This window comes from Dipodomys merriami, unplaced genomic scaffold, assembly GCF_024711535.1.
Source record: "Dipodomys merriami isolate MVZ:Mamm:240054 unplaced genomic scaffold, mDipMer1.0.p SCAF_2, whole genome shotgun sequence".
In the NCBI taxonomy this organism is placed as follows: domain Eukaryota; kingdom Metazoa; phylum Chordata; class Mammalia; order Rodentia; family Heteromyidae; genus Dipodomys; species Dipodomys merriami.
Window position 1 is genome coordinate 55731010 of NW_027203381.1, and position 4037 is coordinate 55735046.

The following is a 4037-nucleotide window of genomic DNA, read 5'->3' on the forward strand; positions in this document are numbered from 1 at the left end:
AGTAAGTTGAACCTCAACTTATGGCACTTTGTGAAACTGTTGAGAAGTAGAGCTCAGTTGTTTGGCACGCCACCACTGTCCATCCAGCACTATGGACGGTACTGCTTACATCTGGCTCTAATTAGTCCACGGTTGTGTTCAGCCAAATGACCTCTGCCGGCAACACTCAGAATGAGGTTCTGAGTTATTGCAACATAGAGCGTTTCACTGCTTTCAAGGCTTCTCAGGAAGAATTCCGGAATCTTGCTGCCGGCAGGCCTCCGGCTGTTCCGGGTGAACATCTCCTTGTAAATCCCCCGTGGTTTCTTGTACACCCGTAAAATTTGGCCAGGTTATGCAGTTTGCATTGCTGCACAATTGCGCCTGCCTAGCTCGGCCGCGGTTACAAACATTCAGGCGTGGCAGCCAGATAGGCTGGTCCCCGTAAGACTCTGCCAGCGGACTGGGTATATCTGCTTCCCGTTCTTCTCACCTGAGTGCTACTGATTTCAGCTTTGACGGCTACACTCTACTCAACCGGAGCAGTAAGTTGAACCTCAACTTATGGCACTTTGTGAAACTGTTGAGAACTAGAGCTCAGTTGTTTGGCACGCCACCACTGTCCATTCAGCACTATGGACGGCACTGCCTACATCTGGCTCTAATTAGTCCACGGTTGTGTTCAGACGAATGACCTCTGCCGGCAACACTCAGAATGAGGTTCTGAGTTATTGCAACATAGGAGAGTTTCACTGCTTTCAAGGCTTCTCAGGAAGAATTCCGGAATCTTGCTGCCGGCAGGCCTCCGGCTGTTCCGGGTGAACATCTCCTTGTAAATCCCCCGTGGTTTCTTGTACACCCGTGAAATTTGGCCAGGTTATGTAGATTGCATTGCTGAACAATTGTGCCTGCCTAGCTCGGCCGCGGTTGCAAACATTCAGGCGTGGCAGCCAGATAGGCTGGTCCCCGTAGGACACTGCCAGCAGACTGGGAATATCTGCTTCCCGTTCTTCTCACCTGAGTGCTACTGATTACAGCTTTGACTGCTACACTCTACTCAACCGGAGCAGTAAGTTGAACCTCAACTTATGGCACTTTGTGAAAGTGTTGAGAAATAGAGCTCAGTTGTTTGGCACGCCAACACTGTCCATCCAGCACTATGGACGGCACTGCCTACATCTGGCTCTAATTAGTCCACGGTTGTGTTCAGACGAAAGACCTCTGCCGGCAACACTCAGAATGAGGTTCTGAGTTATTGCAACATAGGAGCGTTTCACTGCTTTCAAGGCTTCTCAGGAAGAATTCCGGAATCTTGCTGCCGGCAGGCCTCCGGCTGTTCCGGGTGAACATCTCCTTGTTAATGCCCCGTGGTTTCTTGTACACCCGTGAAATTTGGCCAGGTTATGCAGTTTGCATTGCTGCACAATTGCGCCTGCCTAGCTCGGCCGCTGTTGCAAACATTCAGGCGTGGTAGCCAGACAGGCTGGTCCCCGTAGGACACTGCCATCGGACTGGGTATATCTGCTTCCCGTTCTTCTCACCTGAGTGCTACTGATTCCAGCATTGAGGGCTACACTCTACTCAACCGGAGCAGTAAGTTGAACCTCAACTTATGGCACTTTGTGAAACTGTTGAGAACTAGAGCTCAGTTGTTTGGCACGCCACCACTGTCCATCCAGCACTATGGACGGCACTGCCTACATCTGGCTCTAATTAGTCCACAGTTGTGTTCAGCCGAATGACCTCTGCCGGTAACACTCAGAATGAGGTTCTGAGTTATTGCAACATAGGAGCGTTTAACTGCTTTCAAGGCTTCTCAAGAAGAATTCCGGAATCTTGCTGTCGGCAGGCCTCCGGCTGTTCCTGGTGAACATCTCCTTGTAAATCCCCCGTGGTTTCTTGTACACCCGAGAAATTTGGCCAGGTTATGCAGTTTGCATTGCTGCACAATTGCGCCTGCCAAGCTCGGCCGCGGTTGCAAACATTCAGGCATGGGAACCAGATAGGCTGGTCCCCGTAGGAATCTGCCAGCGGACTTGGTATACCTGCTTCCCTTTCTTCTCACCTGAGTGCTACTGATTTCAGCTTTGACGGCTACACTCTACTCAACCGGAGCCGTAAGTTGAACCTCAACTTATGGCACTTTTTGAAACTGTTGAGAACTAGAGCTCAGTTGTTTGGCACGCCACCACTCTCCATCCAGCACTATGTACGGCACTGCCTACATCTGGCTCTAATTAGTCCACGGTTGTGTTCAGCCGAATGACCTCTGCCGGCAACACTCAGAATGAGGTTCTGAGTTATTGCAACATAGGAGCGTTTCATTGCTTTCAAGGCTTCTCAGGAAGAATTCCGGAATCTTGCTGCCGGCAGGCCTCCGGCTGTTCCAGGTGAACATCTCCTTGTAAATCCCCCGTGGTTTCTTGTACACCCATAAAATTTGGCCAGGTTATGCAGTTTGCATTGCTGCACAATTTCGCCTGCCTAGCTCGGCCGCGGTTACAAACATTCAGGCATGGCAGCCAGATAGGCTGTTCCCTGTAGTACACTGCCAGCGGACTGGGTATATCTGCTTCCCGTTCTTCTCACCTGAGTGCTACTGATTCCAGCTTTGACGGCTACACTCTACTCAACCGGAGCAGTAAGTTGAACCTCAACTTATGGCACTTTGTGAAACTGTTGAGAACTAGAGCTCAGTTGTTTGGCACGCCACCACTGTCCATCCAGCACTATGGACGGCACTGCCTACATCTGGCTCTAATTAGTCCACGGTTGTGTTCAGCCGAATGACCTCTGCCGGCAACACTCAGATTGAGGTTCTGAGTTATTGCAACATAGGAGCGTTTCACTGCTTTCAAGGCTTCTCAGGAAGAATTCCGGAATCTTGCTGCCGGTAGGCCTCCGGCTGTTCCTGGTGAACATCTTGTAAATCCCCCGTGGTTTCTTGTACACTCGTGAAATTTGGACAGGTTATGCAGTTTGCATTGCTGCACAATTGCGCCTGCTTAGCTCGGCTGCAGTTACAAACATTCAGGCGTGGCAGCCAGATAGGCTGGTCCCCGTAGTACACTGCCAGCGGACTAGGTATATCTGCTTCCCGTTCTTCTCACCTGAGTGCTACTGATTTCATCCTTGTCGGCTACATTCTACTCAACCGGAGCAGTAAGTTGAACCTCAACTTATGGCACTTTGTGAAACTGTTGAGAACTAGAGCTCAGTTGTTTGGCACGCCACCACTGTCCATCCAGCACTATGGACGGTACTGCTTACATCTGGCTCTAATTAGTCCACGGTTGTGTTCAGCAAAATGACCTGTGCCGGCAACACTCAGAATGAGGTTCTGAGTTATTGCAACATAGGAGCGTTTCACTGCTTTCAAGGCTTCTCAGGAAGAATTCCGGAATCTTGCTGCCGGCAGGCCTCCGGCTGTTCCGGGTGAACATCTCCTTGTAAATCCCCCGTGGTTTCTTGTACACCCGTGAAATTTGGCCAGGTTATGCAGTTTGCATTGCTGCACAATTGCGCCTGCATAGCTCCCCCGTGGTTACAAACATTCAGGCGTGGCAGCCAGATAGGCTGGTCCCCGTAGGACTCTGCCAGCGGACTTGGTATATCTGCTTCCCGTTCTTCTCACCTGAGTGCTACTGATTCCAGCTTTGACGGCTACACTCTACTCAACCGGAGCAGTAAGTTGAACCTCAACTTATGGCACTTTGTGAAAGTGTTGAGAAGTAGAGCTCAGTTGTTTGGCACGCCACCACTGTCCATTCAGCACTATGGACGGCACTGCCTACATCTGGCTCTAATTAGTCCACGGTTGTGTTCAGACGAATGACCTCTGCCGGCAACACTCAGAATGAGGTTCTGAGTTATTGCAACATAGGAGAGTTTCACTGCTTTCAAGGCTTCTCAGGAAGAATTCCGGAATCTTGCTGCCGGCAGGCCTCCGGCTGTTCCGGGTGAACATCTCCTTGTAAATCCCCCGTGGTTTCTTGTACACCCGTGAAATTTGGCCAGGTTATGTAGATTGCATTGCTGAACAATTGTGCCTGCCTAGC